The 19,793-nt window shown below is 45.4% G+C and overlaps 1 long non-coding RNA gene across 1 annotated transcript in view; it reads right to left on the bottom strand.

The window, feature by feature from the left end:
* The window catches only part of LOC146799582 (uncharacterized), a 42,120-nt gene extending 23,015 nt beyond the window's left edge, over window positions 1–19,105 (bottom strand). The window contains exon 1 of the long non-coding RNA XR_014969284.1: window positions 18,949–19,105. This is a non-coding gene — a long non-coding RNA (uncharacterized LOC146799582). The remainder of the gene's footprint in view (window positions 1–18,948) is intronic.
* Between the last annotated feature and the right edge of the window lie 688 nt (window positions 19,106–19,793).

Raw genomic sequence — 19,793 nt, forward strand, 5'->3', positions numbered from 1 at the left:
AGGTCCTCGTAGCTCTGGTCCAGTTTTCTTCTGCTCTGCTCTGCCTCCAGCACAGGACCCTCAACAACTCCCCTAACGTATCTTGGCACTGCTCTCATGCTGTTAACCAGCATGAGAGCAGCGCAAGGATTGGAGGCAGCAGCCTACCTTGGTGCTCCCAGGGGTACTGGAGGCCTGGGCTTGGTCTAACCCAGATGTCTTAAAACAGCTGGGTTAGAGGTTTCCAAGTATGCATGTCTGGCTGGCCGACATAAGACAGATGGCCAAAGGGACATGCGCACTTTGAGCTATCCAGGCAGTGCACGCTTCTCCCTGTGCTGTCACATAGCAGGCCCTGCCCCTTCTTGACAGTCGGTTCGGGACGGGTGGATGAAAAATAAAATGGTAATAAATTAAGTTTATTACCATTTTATTTTTCATCTCTGGTGGTTTTGTGGGCATTTGTGTTTGTGGGGTGATGCTATCCTGCTCAAACTGAGGAGCCACCCCTGGTCACATCTCCCCAGATCCTTACCACACCAGTGGCATTCACAGCTCCACTACTTTGCTCTGCACATGCAGAGAGCCTAACTATACACCTTTATGAGAGGGAGAAGGTATAGTGGTGTATGAAGGTGCATGAGGAGTGGAATGAGTAAGTGTGATAGTTGTGTTACAAAAAAACACAAACCCTAAAGAGAAGAGGGTGTGTAAGAATGCAAGTATCTATGGTGTTTTTAGTTCCAACAGAACAGCAACATTTTACTCTGGTGAGTTTTTATCCAAGGTTATCTGGAAACAGCAGAAATTATAATTATGTCTGACTGCATTCAGAATGGTTTAGACAAGTGTGGGCAAAACTGCAGAAACTACCTGCTACATCAGCCGACCATTGTGAGTGGCTGTTTATCAACTAGGGATTTTTTTCTCTCTGTTCAAACCTTTCTGATTGGCTGTTGGACAATGACTCAGCACTGAGATGTGGCAGTCTTTTTCTTTCTGGACTTCTAGCAGTCTACAGAGAAACCTATGCAGTGCGCACATGGCCAGTCTTCTTAAGACATGGATTTTTAAATTGACATGAAAAAAATCATGTCCAAGAGCAGTTTTGAAAAATTGAGATGGAAATACTTTAATATCTGCTTTCCAGCTGATTATTTCACCCACTCTGTACTCCTAATGACCCCTTTTGGGCAATTTATGATCGCCCTGATGTGTGACCGATAAGAGAGAAAAAGTTTTCAAAATGATTTTCCCAGTATCAAGAAATTTGGTCAACTGGAAAGTTAGTATTGGAGCTCAGACCACAGATCCACAGATCACAATCTAACCACTGATAAAAGCTCCTCCACTGACGGGGTCACTTCCATTGGCTTTCTTGGGGGAGAACCAAAGGCAGTCAATGTTCATGGTCACAGACCCACAAAAATGGAGGGTCTTACTAAAGATTGGGAGGGAACCTGCATGTTAGGTGTCCTCAGCTCATTTAGAGTTACTCTGTTTGTTTCATATTCCCCAGAACTTTTGTAAAATGTTTGGGCTCCTGAACCACAATGAAAAGTAGCATCTCTTAGGACAGGATATCCGCGGAGCACCGCTTAACCTGATGGAACTTCTGTTCTCTGCAGTGGAATATTCATTTTTCATTGCTGATGAAATGCTGTTGTGGAGCTCTTGATCATTTTTTCTCTGACAAAGCCTGGGAGACAAAGGCATAGCTATAATTAGTTTGCACTTTAAAGGAATATTGTTGTCATCTAAAAATAATATAAATATGCAGTTGATGGTGACAGCCAAACTGAGACGTGCTTACCTCGAAGCCGCGACAGCTGCTCGGTGTCGTCCATTGCAGAATGCTGCGCAAGCTGGGGGGGGGGGGTGCGGGGGGTTATCTTAGTACGAAGGTATGAATCACTCCATGATCTGAAGGCTATCAAGAACTACATTAGCAATTAAACATCCTGAGTGTGAGACACCTCCTGCATGCCGAGGAAGGGGACAGGCACCCCCTCCAGCTCTGAAGTGTCACGCTGCGCGTGGCTGTTCGCCAACAAGCACATGCGCGATGTCCCCCCGGGGAACAGATGGGATCCTGCAGTGTCACAGAGCTTGAATAATCCTAGCTGTCAGCGATGGTTCAGCAGGGAAATTAATATTTTAAAACATGCTTTGTGGAGCGTGCTTCAAAGAGTGGCAGATTGGCTTGGTCATGTGGTTTACCCTTAGAAAGTGAAATAATAGTTCATTCGAGTACTGAGATGAATGCCTGTGGATTGCATGTAGGCGTCCACACATCTTACTTTGACACCCCACCTTTCTACTTATATTTTGTGTGGAAATCTTCGCCGGTGGTATCACTTGTACGAGCTTCTTGACACTGATCTGTCCCACAGGAACCCCGCTGAGCTGTGACAAACTCTCTGGGACTGCTGAAAGCATGACATGTGCTGAAAGATGAAAGCATCTTACAGCTTGAGAAAGTTCACAATACAGGTCAAAGTGTGTGGGTCTCCTTTGGGGGAACTTAAGAAGCTTTAAGAGGAGTATGACAGATAGCTGCCCACTGTCTTCTGTATAGCCACAGCTTTATGCATCCTGCCTGTACTGACGAAAATGAACTTCTCAACAGTACAGATAGTTCACATTTAAACGCAAGAGAGAAATGTGTATGCAGGCATAACAGCGTCTAGCATGCAGTGACTGTCAAATGGTTGCAGGGATCATAGGTGATGTATCACTAGGGGTTCTGACATTATCATTAGATAGATAATTACCATTACTCTCACCCACCCAGACACGAACCACCACCATTCAGGGTACCCCAAACTAAGACTAATGTGACTGTAGAGCATGTCGAGTTTGTTCATAAGAAGATGCAAACAATGCCGAACTATGCGAAGAAGGGTTAACATGGCTATACTTTTGGTTTCACTGCTTTTAGCTTTCTGATAGGTGAAAGCCTATTGTTGGCTACATCAACCATCACATGGCACAACCCATTGTTTACCATTGGTTGCCTTTGCTGTCACTTTAATTTGCGTGCTTTTTATTTATAGGCTTTCCTTTTTAGTGTTTGCACCCTCACCACTTTCTTCTATTTGTCTCTGCCTTGGAGCATAACCTCTTTAAGGATCTTTTTCCAGACTTGAATCCTTCCATTGCTCACATTTGGGAACTATTTATTTCTTGCATCACTCTATGAGTGCATGCGTTTTCTAGTTCTCACCCTTGTGTATTGCTCCCTTCCACTATTCACCCCTGTGTGTTCCATGCTGCTCCCTCATCCCGCCCCCAAAGCGCTCCACTGCTTTCCCAACCACTCTCTGTTTTTTAATAAAAAAAAAAAATGGGGTCTCCCCTGGTTCAGCCTCAATCACTTCTGTTGATCCCTTTCCCCAGCCCACTTCCTGTTGCTTCTTCCCACCGGTTCTGATTAAAACCCCTCAAACTCCTGTGATCTATTCTTCTTACTTTTAATTCTTTGGAGAGTAATAGCACCAAATTCAAAAATCGACTTTGCACTCGTCATTTTCATTTTTTACACAATCTATCTTGGATCACTAAAATAACAAAATAGGGACCGCATCATTTCGTAGGTGCAGGCATACTTGGTGATGCATATGCATGCATATATCATCATTTATGAAATGACGCAGCCACATCATGCCTTTTGCCGATGCTGCACAGCGTCGGCAAACATCCTTGGAAAAGCAAATTGGTCCAAAAGGTGAGAACTCTTGGTTTTGCCAGTGCTTGTTGGTGTGTGTTTCATAATCATATCAGTCTCACATTTCCTGCATCTGAAACCACTCAATTAGCAAAAATTACTTCAGTAGCTTCAGAAAAAACACCACAAGAGATGTCCCTACTTTGGGACCTACTGGCTGCTACTGTATACCTTGACGAACTTTACTTTGTCCCAGAAGTTCGTGCACTTAGAAGACACACGTTGGTCTCAAAGTGCGAAATTACTTTTGCAACTAGTCTTCAATTCTGCTGCTAATATGTTGCATCGCAAAATATCTTGTCAGCGGGGTACCGTATGGGTCGAACGAACCATTTTTGCAGGTCAGAAATTAATTTCTAAAATGGGTTTACTACATTTATAACATTTTGCGTCCTTAAACCCTGTTATTTTGTAAATTTCAGGGTTTAGAAATGCAACATGATTTTGAACATCTAGTCCGTAGTCACTAGCAGGAGGTGGAGAGTGTCTGGAGGTTTAACACACTGTGCAGGACCTCCATGGAGATTCGAAGTCACCCTAGAGTTAGACAGCACCTGTTTTGAGTGCACCATGCTCCCTCTAAGGTGGTGCAGCCTGGCTGGAGGTTTAACACACTGTGCAGGACCTCCATGGAGATTCGAAGTCACCCTAGAGTTAGACAGCACCTGTTTTGAGTGCACCATGCTCCCTCTAAGGTGGTGCAGCCTGGCTGGAGGTTTAACACACTGTGCAGGACCTCCATGGAGATTCGAAGTCACCCTAGAGTTAGACAGCACCTGTTTTGAGTGCACCATGCTCCCTCTAAGGTGGTGCAGCCTGGCTGGAGGTTTAACACACTGTGCAGGACCTCCATGGAGATTCCAAGTCACCCTAGAGTTAGACAGCACCTGTTTTGAGTGCACCATGCTCCCTTTAAGGTGGTGCAGCCTGGCTGGAGGTTTAACACACTTTGCAGGACCTCCATGGAGATTCGAAGTCACCCTAGAGTTAGACAGCACCTGTTTTGAGTGCACCATGCTCCCTCTAAGGTGGTGCAGCCTGGCTGGAGGTTTAACACACTTTGCAGGACCTCCATGGAGATTCGAAGTCACCCTAGAGTTAGACAGCACCTGTTTTGAGTGCACCACGCTCGAGGTTTAACACACTGTGCAGGACCTCCATGGAGATTGTAGGTCACCCTAGAGTTAGACAGCACCTGTTTTGAGTGCACCATGCTCCCTTTAAGGTGGTGCAGTCTGGCTGGAGGTTTAACACACTGTGCAGGACCTCCATGGAGATTCGAAGTCACCCTAGAGTTAGACAGCACCTGTTTTGAGTGCACCATGCTCCCTCTAAGGTGGTGCAGCCTGGCTGGAGGTTTAACACACTGTGCAGGACCTCCATGGAGATTCGAAGTCACCCTAGAGTTAGACAGCACCTGTTTTGAGTGCACCATGCTCCCTTTAAGGTGGTGCAGTCTGGCTGGAGGTTTAACACACTGTGCAGGACCTCCATGGAGATTGTAGGTTACCCTAGAGTTAGACAGCACCTGTTTTGAGTGCACCATGCTCCCTTTAAGGTGGTGCAGTCTGGCTGGAGGTTTAACACACTGTGCAGGACCTCCATGGAGATTCGAAGTCACCCTAGAGTTAGACAGCACCTGTTTTGAGTGCACCATGTGTTAGAAAAGCGTACTTCATCCAAGGAAGACAGGAGTCGGTAAATGAAGATAGAGCGTGAGTTTAATAACACGTCTATACTCAGCAAGTTACAGGTCAAGAATGGCAACCGCCCTTCCACCCATCGCATGCCCAACCTTCCACCCTTTTGAAACAACACATTCTTTACATGACACGAGATACCCACGAGCTTAGATAAAGATCCACGCTCGTGACAGCTCGCGCCATCTACATTGTGTTCCCAACACACCTTCCCCCCTTAAAAAAAACAAAAAAAAACACATGAACCTAAACATAATATCATACATAAATAAGAACATTACTAAATTATCCCATAACAAAATCCTTGTACTTATCAGGAAGACGATGTGAGCGTGCCACCCTAGAGTTACCAGAACCACAAGTGGGAACAAACGCTTCCTTACGGTTGTCATTACATTCAAAATCAAGAAAAACATTGCTGCTATAATCTTCTTGACCACTAACAACTCCTTTAGACAAAGAAACTCTGTGCAAATTCCACACCGAACCACCATCAATTCTGATGGCATTCTTGAATGTCTCAATCACTTTTCTCGGACTTGACCATACAGGACACCCTTTACCAACACCTTCTTTTTTCTTTATGCGAATCCAATCTCCCACTCTTATCACCTGTTTAGTTGGTGGGCCTATTTTCTTTTCCATATCATGTTTCATTTTATTTTTGTACACTTCAACTCTCCGTTGGACAGCTTCATAATCCACACTAAAAAAATCATTGGAATCACTCCTACTCTCTTTCATCCACCAGGGAGTTAACTTAGTGCTAGGTTTCCGCCCCCTTAAAAGTTCAAAAGGACTAACCAAAGTAACCGAATTTGGAGAAGTTCTATATGCCAACAACATAGAATGAAGTGCATTATGCCAATTTAAACCACCCTTAACAGATAGTTGAATAGCTTCTTTAACAACGCGGTTAAATCTTTCTACTTGGCCATTGGCCTCTGGATAGAACACAGAAATCCTCCTGTGGATGATTCCACACTTAACAAAGAAATCATTCATTTCTCTGCTAACAAACTGAGGTCCATTATCGGTTACAATTTCTTTCGGAATTCCTTCTCTACAAAATACCTCATCTAAAAATTCAATCACACTATGAGAAGTAACCTCCTTGACCATCTTGACCTCAGGCCATTTTGAAAAATAATCAATAAGTACAATTCCATACGATTCATTCTTTGGTAAAATGTTAAATGGACCAATGATGTCTAAACCGAGTTTACGCCAAGGACCATTAGGAAATTCAACAGGGTGAGGTTCCGGGCGTAGAGCCACAGCAGATTTGTCACTATCCGCACATTGAACACATGAACGAACAAAATGATCAACATGATTATCAATGCCTGGCCACCAAAATGATTCCTTGACACGTCTCCTGGTAAAAGATATTCCCAAATGCCCTTCATGAGCAATTTTAAGAATAGTATTTCTAAGGGAGAACGGTGGAATAAATTTGTCTCCTCTTAAAATCAAACCATTTTCAACAGCCAGTTCATCCTGCACCTTAAAAAAACCCATCATCTCTCCAGATAACTTCCTTTGTTCTGGCCAACCTTGTAATAAATACTTCTTGACATTAAGCAACTCTGTGTCCTTTCCCATTTCGGTGAACCAAACATCCTCTTGTAAGAAAGAATGCTGACCCAACACTGAATTAACATCACCCATGGTGAAAGCCACTTCGCATTTCTCATCTCTGCTGGTATCTGGAAATTCTGTAGGAGAGATCAACCTAGACATACAATCAGCATGTACATTGGCTTTGCCCTGAACGTACTCAATCTGAAATTGAAAAGACTGTAACCTTGAAGCTAGTCTAGCCAAACGTGCGGACATGGTTCGCCCCCCACCAGGTGACATTAAAAAAACAAGAGGTTTGTGGTCTGTTTTAATGACAAACTTCGTACCCCACAAAAACGTTCTAAAGTGTTCAAATCCCCAAACGCAGGCTAACAACTCTCTCTCTATGACAGAATAGTGTTTTTCAGCATCTCTCAAAGCCCTTGAAGCATAGGCTACAATCCACTCTCTCCCATTGTCTCTCTGTAAAAGAACACCACCTAACCCAGTGCTACTAGCGTCTACCATAATGATGCACTTCTTTCCACAAACAAACGGCTTAAGACACGGGGCATTCACTATAAACTCTTTCAACACCCCAAATGCTTTGGACATCTCTTGGGTCCACACAAATTTAGCATTTTTCTTCAATAGACCTCTGAAGGGGTCCACTTTAGAAGCAAAATTCGGTATGAATTTTGCGTAAAATTCAATAAGACCCAAAAAGGCCACAAGTTGTTCCTTGGAGGTAGGTATGGGAGCATTTACAATACTTTCGACGTGATTATGCTTGGGTTTGATCCCCAATCCACTAATAGTGTGCCCTAAATATTCTACCTCTTTTTTCTTGATCTTGCATTTATCAAGGCGTAAAGTAAGACCCTTCTTCGACAAAGCAGCAATGACACCTTCTAAATTTGAATCATGTTCTTCATTGTTTTTCCCAAAAACAAGAATATCATCTTGAAATGCAATAGCGCCCTCCAGTCCCTCCAAAGTGTCTCTCATAAGTCTTTGGAAAACTGAAGCAGCACTAGCAAGACCAAAAGGCATACGACAATACCTGTACAATCCTTCAGGAGTAATAAATGCAGTTATATTTTTTGATTCCTCAGCAAGAACAACTTGGTGGTACGCACTAGCCAAATCAATACACGAGAATACCTGTGCACCCGCTAAAGTGGAAACCATCTCATGTAAATTGGGTAAAGGATGGGCATCCACCCAAATGGCATTATTCACACTGCGAAGGTCCACACACAACCTAAGTTCGCCTGAAGATTTAATGGAAATCACAATGGGAGAAACCCACGGAGATGATTCAATGGGCTCAATAATATTATTTTGACATAATCCTTTTAATATGTCCTTCAATTTGTTTTTGTAAGTGAGAGGGACATTCCTTACTCTATGACGGATAGGGACAACATTGTCATGTAGTTTTATTACGTGTTCGAACCCTTTGTACATTCCTAATTTCCCACTAAAGACATCAGGAAACAACCCTTTTAATTTATTGACAATTTGAGAATTGTCATCGTGGGAAATATCACAGGACTCGACAACATAAACAGGGGGAACAGCTCTAGGGTCAATTTTGATTCCTAATTCATGTTGGTGAGGCCACCCTAACAGTGATAATCCTGACCTTGCCACATATATTTTCCCAAAAGTATGACGACCAGAAAATTCTAGATTGGCACAAAAAAAACCTATTAAATCAATTTTGTGTCCTGTGTAACCACCAGGAGAAACATCCGGTGGAAGCAAAGTTTTCGTAGACCAACTTTCATTAAACACACTTAATGAAATAATGGTGTACCAAGCACAAGAATCAACTAAGAATTCCAGTTTAACATCATCTACAGAGATGAAACATGAAGGAAATTTAGCGCACTCTCCACTACCACACACATTAATGACGGTATTGACCTCATATTCATTGTCATCCTCTACATTATCACTTTCATCATAAATACAATTCACTTTTTTAGGTAATGATTTACAGAATTTCCCAAAATGACCCTTTTTATTGCACTTTGAGCACGTTTTCCCGATGGCTGGACAGTTCTTGAAATCCGCTAAGTGTCCATCACTTCCGCATCTATAGCAAAGTAGTTGATGTTGGGTTTTCCTCTCAAATTTTGTAAATCTAAATTTATTATCAGTTTTAGAAGGATTATCATTTCTCTGTGGAACATACTTTCTTTGCTTATCAGAATCCTTAGTTACGTTAAAAACATCACTTTTTTCATTTCCTCTAATTTCCTTCACAAACTTTTCTGAGTGTTCAATTGATTTTGCAATGTCAATAGCATTGTTCAAAGACATGTCAGACGTAGTCCACAGGCGTTCTTGAACCTTTTTATTATTTGTTCTCATCAATATTTGGTCTCTAAGCACTTGCTCATAGGATATGTGCTCGAAATCACATGTAGCAGCTAAGGATCTGAGGGCTGATACAAAATCTTCCACAGGTTCATTAGGGCGTTGTTTTCGTGAGTAAAATATATACCTTTCCATCACTATATTTTTCTTTTTCCCATAACACAGGTTGAGTTGCGATGAGGCATAGCTATATACGTCAATATTTCCTGGATTGACTAAAGCAGGTAGAGTTTTGAATTCTTTCAAAGCAATTCCACCCAAACAATGCTTAAGAAGAGAAAGCTTCCTCTCTGGTTCACATTCTTCACCCTCCAAAACTTCTACATATGCCATGAAAACAGGTTCCCAAATTTCCCACGACATAGGAGGATCACCAGGAGAGGATAAAAATGAAGGAGGAGGAACAATGCCAGACATGGTGAAATGTTCAATTCCAAAAAAAAACCCGATATCATAAGGTAGATATAAATAAAATAATAAATGAGCCTAAGCGATTTATTTGTTTAGAATTAGACTCAAAACGAAAAAGAAACTGTTACCGCATTAAATCTCCTCTTCAACGCTTCGCTTTGCACCTTTTTTTGTTACTCCACGTTGATCCGAGTTGTTGCTAGGATACCGTGAAACAAAATGGTGTCTGCTGCTCCTTTGCGTTACACGTCAGCACGTCAGCGTGCGTCCGACGCTCATTAGCATGCGTATGATGCCTTGCGAAATATGAACTCGTTGAGGGTTCCAACAGCGGAAATATTCCTTAATTCGGCTGAATTCCTCGAGCTTCCTGGACTAATGCTACCACAGCAGTATACTCGTAAGTCTCTTTTTCCTCGTTGTCCTCACGAACAGTCACGTAACAGGAAAAATTTCTTCTGCTTTTCCAAGAAAACGAAAAAAAAAAAATATAACCAGGCTGGTTCAATTGTAATTGTATCCCGCTCGTCGCCAGTGTTAGAAAAGCGTACTTCATCCAAGGAAGACAGGAGTCGGTAAATGAAGATAGAGCGTGAGTTTAATAACACGTCTATACTCAGCAAGTTACAGGTCAAGAATGGCAACCGCCCTTCCACCCATCGCATGCCCAACCTTCCACCCTTTTGAAACAACACATTCTTTACATGACACGAGCTACCCACGAGCTTAGATAAAGATCCACGCTCGTGACAGCTCGCGCAATCTACATTGTGTTCCCAACACCATGCTCCCTTTAAGGTGGTGCAGCCTGGCTGGAGGTTTAACACACTTTGCAGGACCTCCATGGAGATTCGAAGTCACCCTAGAGTTAGACAGCACCTGTTTTGAGTGCACCATGCTCCCTCTAAGGTGGTGCAGCCTGGCTGGAGGTTTAACACACTTTGCAGGACCTCCATGGAGATTCGAAGTCACCCTAGAGTTAGACAGCACCTGTTTTGAGTGCACCATGCTCCCTCTAAGGTGGTGCAGCCTGGCTGGAGGTTTAACACACTGTGCAGGACCTCCATGGAGATTCGAAGTCACCCTAGAGTTAGACAGCACCTGTTTTGAGTGCACCATGCTCCCTTTAAGGTGGTGCAGCCTGGCTGGAGGTTTAACACACTGTGCAGGACCTCCATGGAGATTCGAAGTCACCCTAGAGTTAGACAGCACCTGTTTTGAGTGCACCATGCTCCCTTTAAGGTGGTGCAGTCTGGCTGGAGGTTTAACACACTGTGCAGGACCTCCATGGAGATTGTAGGTTACCCTAGAGTTAGACAGCACCTGTTTTGAGTGCACCATGCTCCCTTTAAGGTGGTGCAGTCTGGCTGGAGGTTTAACACACTGTGCAGGACCTCCATGGAGATTCGAAGTCACCCTAGAGTTAGACAGCACCTGTTTTGAGTGCACCATGCTCCCTTTAAGGTGGTGCAGCCTGGCTGGAGGTTTAACACACTTTGCAGGACCTCCATGGAGATTCGAAGTCACCCTAGAGTTAGACAGCACCTGTTTTGAGTGCACCATGCTCCCTCTAAGGTGGTGCAGCCTGGCTGCAGGTTTAACACACTTTGCAGGACCTCCATGGAGATTCGAAGTCACCCTAGAGTTAGACAGCACCTGTTTTGAGTGCACCATGCTCCCTCTTAGGTGGTGCAGCCTGGCTGGAGGTTTAACACACTGTGCAGGACCTCCATGGAGATTCGAAGTCACCCTAGAGTTAGACAGCACCTGTTTTGAGTGCACCATGCTCCCTTTAAGGTGGTGCAGTCTGGCTGGAGGTTTAACACACTGTGCAGGACCTCCATGGAGATTCGAAGTCACCCTAGAGTTAGACAGCACCTGTTTTGAGTGCACCATGCTCCCTTTAAGGTGGTGCAGTCTGGCTGGAGGTTTAACACACTGTGCAGGACCTCCATGGAGATTCGAAGTCACCCTAGAGTTAGACAGCACCTGTTTTGAGTGCAACATGCTCCCTCTAAGGTGGTGCAGCCTGGCTGGAGGTTTAACACACTTTGCAGGACCTCCATGGAGATTCGAAGTCACCCTAGAGTTAGACAGCACCTGTTTTGAGTGCACCATGCTCCCTCTAAGGTGGTGCAGCCTGGCTGGAGGTTTAACACACTTTGCAGGACCTCCATGGAGATTCGAAGTCACCCTAGAGTTAGACAGCACCTGTTTTGAGTGCACCATGCTCCCTCTAAGGTGGTGCAGCCTGGCTGGAGGTTTAACACACTTTGCAGGACCTCCATGGAGATTCGAAGTCACCCTAGAGTTAGACAGCACCTGTTTTGAGTGCACCATGCTCCCTCTAAGGTGGTGCAGCCTGGCTGGAGGTTTAACACACTGTGCAGGACCTCCATGGAGATTCGAAGTCACCCTAGAGTTAGACAGCACCTGTTTTGAGTGCACCATGCTCCCTCTAAGGTGGTGCAGCCTGGCTGGAGGTTTAACACACTGTGCAGGACCTCCATGGAGATTCGAAGTCACCCTAGAGTTAGACAGCACCTGTTTTGAGTGCACCATGCTCCCTTTAAGGTGGTGCAGTCTGGCTGGAGGTTTAACACACTGTGCAGGACCTCCATGGAGATTGTAGGTTACCCTAGAGTTAGACAGCACCTGTTTTGAGTGCACCATGCTCCCTTTAAGGTGGTGCAGTCTGGCTGGAGGAATAACACACTGTGCAGGACCTCCATGGAGATTCGAAGTCACCCTAGAGTTAGACAGCACCTGTTTTGAGTGCACCATGCTCCCTTTAAGGTGGTCAGCTTTAGATAGTGCAGTTTGATCCACCTTAAGGTAATGCATCTGAAATGCAGGACTTCATTTTGCTAGAGCTGCAAACGACCCCTTAGGGCTTGTAGTACTAAGGCCTATTCACAAACCAAGATGTGTAAAGTGCACAGAGATTGGTTTGCAAACAGGGGTGCAATTTGTGATGAGATCTATCTACAAAAAGGTCTCAAAACCAACGGTAGGTTTGTAGAGTGTTGCACGATGATCTGCTTAATCAGGCAAGTTGCAATGTGAGAATGCCTGAGTGTCACACCTGACATCCTTGGTGTGGTATTCCCCCAACCTTTTTACCTTCACTCCTATGTTTTGCTGAACTTGTTTTTGTTGACATTAGGAATATACGTGCTTTACCCGGCGATGCAGCGAGCACAAGGTAAGTGGTTTAATTTATTTATTTATTTTACATTCCCTATCCCACCTTTTGTCACTTTCACCCCCCACCCCATGCCCTGCCCATGCTCAACCCCGCCCCCACCCCTCCCCACCGTGCTTACCTGCACAGGCCGCCGCTGAATGAATGAATGAATGAAAGGCAATTTGTAATGCGCAAAAACAATAACCCTCAGGTATCAAGGCGCCTAACAAAAGATCAGAAAATGATCGAAAGGCAAGTTGCAATGTGAGAATGCCTGAGTGTCACACCTGACATCCTTGGTGTGGTATTCCCCCAACCTTTTTACCTTCACTCCTATGTTTTGCTGAACTTGTTTTTGTTGACATTAGGAATATGCGTGCTTTACCCGGCGATGCAGCGAGCACAAGGTAAGTGGTTTAATTTATTTATTTATTTTACATTCCCTATCCCACCTTTTGTCACTTTCACCCCCCACCCCATGCCCTGCCCATGCTCAACCCCGCCCCCACCCCTCCCCACCGTGCTTACCTGCACAGGCCGCCGCTGAATGAATGAATGAATGAAAGGCAATTTGTAATGCGCAAAAACAATAACCCTCAGGTATCAAGGCGCCTAACAAAAGATCAGAAAATGATCGAAAGAAGGAGACAGGAAACCCTACATGTAGGCTTGCCGAAAGAGAAGAGTTTTTAGAGCAGAGCGAAAGTGCTGTAGGGACGGGAGAGATCTAAGGTCCAGAGGGAGGTCATTCCACCACTTGGGGGCAAGAGTGGAAAAGGCTCTGCCACCCCATTTAGCTTTTCGCACACGGGGAGCAGTCAGACGCAATTTCCCAGAGGAGCGCAAGTTCCTACCAGGAGTATAGTGGGAAATGATGGACCCAATTCCTGTGTCACTATTTTTAGCAATGGCTCTGTAGGTCATGCATAAAACCTTGAACCGGATTCGGTGTTCTACCGGCAGCCAATGCAGCGTTTTCCTGGCTGCAGTGGCCGAGGAGCGTCTGGGGGTGTCCAGAACAAATCTGGCTATGGCATTTTGGACTACCTGTAGGCGCTGCAGCTGGCCTTTGTTAAGCCCAGCATACAGTGCATTACAGTAGTCCAAGCGCGATCCGATGAGTGCAACTGCAATTTGTTTTCTTGCCTGCAGGGAGAGATAGCTCCTGATCCTTCGTATGGTATGAATCAGACCCCAGCAGGTGGAAACAGTTCTGCTCACCTGACTGCCTAGATCGAGGGCAGGATCTATCAGCACACCGAGGTTCTTGGCAGATGTTGTAGGGGAAGGGCATGTCCCTAGTGAGTCAGGCCACCAATTGGCTGACCAGATGTTTTCTTTCCCCCCAAACACCATCACCTCCGTCTTCTCCCCATTCAGTTTTAGAGAGTTCTGAATCATCCAATGACCAACCGCCTCCATACAAGATCTAAACCTGGAGGCGATTAGTTCATCTGAATGGGGAAGAGAGACGAGGATTTGGGTGTCGTCTGCATAAGAGACTACCTCCATCCCGAAAGATCTTATTAGTTTGGCCAGTGGGGTCACATAGATATTAAAAAGGGTTGGGCTAAGTGCTGACCCTTGAGGGACCCCACATAGCACAGATCGGGATGGAGATAGGAACTCCCCCAGCTTGACTCTTTGTTCACTCCCTGTGAGGAAGGAGGTCAAAAGATCCAGAGCTGCGTTCTTCACCCCCACCTCCCTCAGTCGAGATGTAAGGACTGAGGGGGAGAGGGTATCGAAAGCCGCAGTTAGATCCAGCAGGACCAGGAGAGAGGTCTGGCCCTCATCTACTGTCGTGCGGATTTTATCGAGCACGATGGTGAGGGCTGATTCGGTGCTGAATTCTCTCCTAAATCCATGCTGGGAGGGATCTAGGCATTCCGAGCCTTCCACAAAAACAGCAAGATGCCTGTTAAGATGAGTCTCAAGCATCTTCGCTGGGGCAGGGAGCAGAGAGATAGGCCGGTAGTTTTTTAAGACACCCGGGTCCAAGGAGGCCTTTTTCAACAAGGGTTTTACTACCGCCTTCTTCCATTCTGTAGGGAAGATACCATCTCTAATGGCTAGATTCATTACCTCTAGCAGTGGAGGTAAGAGGGTATCCCTACACTGCTTGATGACTTTCAGTGGGCAGGTATCCAGAGGGGAACCAGACTTGGTCTTAGTTAGCAATAGTTCAAGATCTTGTAGGACCAACAGGGGAAAAGAGTCCAGGGTGCTAGGGGGGGAGATTTCTGTGATGGTCAGACTCATCTCTACCCCAGATGTGAATGCACTAAGACCAGCTCTTTGTGTCTCGAGGGCCAGATGAATATCTTGGATTTTAGTATGAAAGAAGGAGGCAATCTTGTCGCATAGATCCTGCGAAGGAATAACAGGATCAGGGGCTTGCAGTTTGACCAAGGAATCAACAATTTTAAAGAGCTCCTTCGAGGAGGAGAGCGAGGTGGTAACAGTAACAAAGTAATCTTGTTTAGCTTGCAAGATTGCAACCTTGTATTTTTTGACAAGGAGTTTATGGGCTTCCTTGTTCTTAAGGTCCCAACTAGTATGCCAAAGCCTCTCCTTTCTCCTCACCTCCTGCCTAAGGAGCCTGAGGGAGTCAGAGAACCAGGGGGCAGATGGACTCTTTCTGGCTCGGCGCCGAGATTGTACTGGGGCCAATTTATTCAAGGCCTCAGTGGTGACCTTTTCGAAACGAGCGACTGCAGTCTGTACATTATCTAGGTCAGTGATGGTAAGACTAGCGGCCCAGGGCTTAAGAGAATCGCTGTTAATATTCCTAAAGTTTCTTGCAGTTTCCATTAGGTGGTTCCCTTTTTTACCGGAGTCCATCCTGTGATATTGCAGAAGAAAAGGGACCGCCAGGTGATCGGACCAAGATAGATGAATCGGGTCCTTAGTAGTCAGGCGAGGGTCATTGGAAAAGATACCATCCAAAGTGTGTCCTGCCCGATGTGTGGCTCCGGAGACACGTTGCGTGAGCCCACAAGATTCAAGGGCCTCAGTGAGACAGGAGGTATCAAAAAGATCAAGCCGTTCTAGATGGTAATTAAAATCACCCATGATAGAAAAGTTGTCTCGACCAAAATAGGGTTCTAGGGACTGAAGGAAATTGTGCGTAAAGTGGGTCCTCGAACCTGGGGGTCGATACACTAAAATACCATTGAAAAAGGGGCGTTGCGCTTCCTTTATTGAAAAATAAAGTGCTTGAAAGCTCTCAGGGAAATCGAGTATGGGGACGATGTGACAATGTAGGTGATCTTTATAAAGGATCGCTATCCCCCCTCCCACTCGTCCCTGTCTATCGAGTCTGGCCAGGCAGTACCCTTCCGGGACCGCTTCGATGAGGTCTGGGTCAGATGAGTCCTTGGCCCATGTTTCGGTCACAAACACTAGGGTGGGTGTTTTATCCAAAACCATCTCCTTGAACATAACCTTGTTCTTGACAAGGGAACGGGCATTCACCAAGATGCCCTCTATTCCTACTGAGTTAGGGCTAGATATAACAGGGAGTTCCACGAGAGGATGGATGGGGGCGGAGTTACGGGGCCTCGACGTCGAAAGACATCCACATCGAAATGGGAGGCGAAAGTCATCTGGTTCGTAAGAATGTGAGCAGCATTTAATGCGAGGTTTAAGGGCCAGCATTTGGCGAACAGAGTAGCTGTAAGAGGGGGAGGGCATTTTGCCAGAGTCCCGGGGCCAGACGTCCAGCACGTCCTCCGCGCGGACGAGCGCAGACGGGCAGGACTCTGGCTGGACTCAGGCGCGATGAAGGCGCCCCGCTGCGCGTCACCGCTGCGCGACCAAAGAAAAGCTCAAATAGGCTCAGAAGGGCGACCTCTCGCGAGATTACGCGAAAGAGCCCGAGCCCAATCCAAGATGGCGCTCAAATTCGAAGTCCCCAAAACCCCGTGATCCCGGACCCGCCAAAGGCGGTGTAGATGGTCCCCAGGGGGGTTCTAAGGTGCAGGTAAGAGGCCAGAAAGGTCAGTGTTATTAAAAACAGGGTAAAAGTCACCCAAACAAACAAAATACAAAACGGGATTTTCTAAAAGTAGAGAGCAGCCAAAAAGCGCAGCTAGCGGCTAGCACGATCCATGTGAAAGGTCACCTTCTCCAGGCTGACCTGCAGTTACACGCAGCCTCAAATAGGCTCAGAAGGGCGACCTCTCGCGAGATTACGCGAAAGAGCCCGAGCCCAATCAAAGATGGCGCTCAAATTCGAAGTCCCCAAAACCCCGTGATCCCGGACCCGCCAAAGGCGGTGTAGATGGTCCCCAGGGGGGTTCTAAGGTGCAGGTAAGAGGCCAGAAAGGTCAGTGTTATTAAAAACAGGGTAAAAATCACCCAAACAAACAAAATACAAAACGGAATTTTCTAAAAGTAGAGAGCAGCCAAAAAGCGCAGCTAGCGGCTAGCACGATCCATGTGAAAGGTCACCTTCTCCAGGCTGACCTGCAGTTACACGCAGCCTCAAATAGGCTCAGAAGGGCGACCTCTCGCGAGATTACGCGAAAGAGCCCGAGCCCAATCCAAGATGGCGCTCAAATTCGAAGTCCCCAAAACCCCGTGATCCCGGACCCGCCAAAGGCGGTGTAGATGGTCCCCAGGGGGGTTCTAAGGTGCAGGTAAGAGGCCAGAAAGGTCAGTGTTATTAAAAACAGGGTAAAAATCACCCAAACAAACAAAATACAAAACGGAATTTTCTAAAAGTAGAGAGCAGCCAAAAAGCGCAGCTAGCGGCTAGCACGATCCATGTGAAAGGTCACCTTCTCCAGGCTGACCTGCAGTTACACGCAGCCTCAAATAGGCTCAGAAGGGCGACCTCTCGCGAGATTACGCGAAAGAGCCCGAGCCCAATCCAAAATGGCGCTCAAATTCGAAGTCCCCAAAACCCCGTGATCCCGGACCCGCCAAAGGCGGTGTAGATGGTCCCCAGGGGGGTTCTAAGGTGCAGGTAAGAGGCCAGAAAGGTCAGTGTTATTAAAAACAGGGTAAAAGTCACCCAAACAAACAAAATACAAAACGGGATTTTCTAAAAGTAGAGAGCAGCCAAAAAGCGCAGCTAGCGGCTAGCACGATCCATGTGAAAGGTCACCTTCTCCAGCGCTGCATTGGAAAAGCATGCAATGGCCATTTGCCTGTCAGATACCACCCAAACTCGAATGTCCTCAGTATTGTATAGAGAGAACTGACAAAAATGTGCAGAATTGAATTTTTTATGAATTTCCAATACATAAAGGGTGGATGGCATGATCAGCCATTTAAAAAACAAATCAACGCCATACTTGTGTGATGCTAAACATGTTTTCTTAGCATTGCACAACGCCAGGCTTTTGACTGGTATCTTTGCATCTTTGTACTTGAGTTATAACCCAATAGTGTAATTGTCTTCATTCACATGGTCTTTCATGGGAAAATTGTGCAACATGTGAACTTTTATGGTTGTCTCACATATCTGAAAAATTGTGCAATATTTCCTATCCCAGATTTTGCCCATTTCTGGCACCTGTTAAGATTTCGCTATAGTATTCCATATAATGCTAGGTCAAGGTACTATGCATGCTTTTAGTAGGCATGCGTTTGTGTTGAGTCATGCAGATGTTTATGCATTTCCCAAGCCTTTATTCCCTCTTTGCATGAAAATTTGATCAGCCCTATCATTCAGTATCCAATCAGCACTTGTGTAATGGTCTTTGTAATGATGTAACATGGCTCCATGCCAGAACACTAGGCATGGAACCAGCTTGTTCTGAGGTTCTGTCATGTGAGGGTTCTATGATGACAGTTGATATGCTGGCTGTTGGTTGAGGCTGTAATAAATACCTCTTACCACATATCTTCATCTGGTGTGGATTTACTTTATTACACTGGCGACGTGTGGGCGGAGAAAAGAACCCAGAGGAAGGGACAGCCTCAACAGCAACAAAGAAGGAAGAGCTTGGATTATTTCAGAGAAAAAAAAGGTGATAACTTACAGAGACGTGCTGGATGAGGATCCAGCGTTTTGAAGCATGTTCAAGCAGTGAAAAGTGGGAAATTGCGGTTGTAAGAGCCTTGTGGAAAGCTGTTTGAGCAGGTACTGAGGATCAAAGTGGTCTCTGTATGCTTCACGACGTCTGAAGGTCAGTGAGCAATTGAAAAAGGACTGAAGGCTGTGGGAAAGGTTGGCGGCCATCTTGTGTGTGGTGAAAGGAGAAGAACAAGCCAGACTAACTAAAGAAAATAGACCGGATGTTTGGTTGCGGCCATTTTGAGTGAGGAAAACGATCCGAGATTGCTCAAAGAGAAAGCAAGCCCAACTGCCTGAAGAAAATGGACCAAATGTTTTGTGGCGGCCATCTTAGATGAGGAAGAAGGAACGATCCGAGATTGCTCAAAGAGAAAGCAAGCCCAACTGCCTGAAGAAAATGGACCAAATGTTTTGTGGCGGACATCTTAGATGAGGAAGAAGGAAATTTTTCTTATATTTATTATTTATTTTTTTTAATTCTTTTTTGCAGCACAAGTGTTGGAGGACATCGAAGAAGATCATCGACGGTCTATTAGAAGTTGAGAATTGGACGGAGACTGGATAAGGATCACTATATTGGTTGGTGGTCAGGGGAATAAACGTTTCTTTTGAAACTTGATTACACTTGTGGAATACAAGTATTTGAGCGTTGTAAATTGAATTAAACTGAAAAGGTCATCTGCGGTGACAAACACACCATCAACAAACGTGTTTGATATAGCGGTATCGTGCTGGGACATATGGTGACTGACACATCTTTTGGACTTTAAGCACTTTTAGCAACTAGTTGGGTTGTGGGAAAGTAGTGAT

Source organism: Triturus cristatus, chromosome 9 (genome assembly GCF_964204655.1).
Source record: "Triturus cristatus chromosome 9, aTriCri1.1, whole genome shotgun sequence".
NCBI classification, from domain to species: Eukaryota; Metazoa; Chordata; class Amphibia; order Caudata; family Salamandridae; genus Triturus; species Triturus cristatus.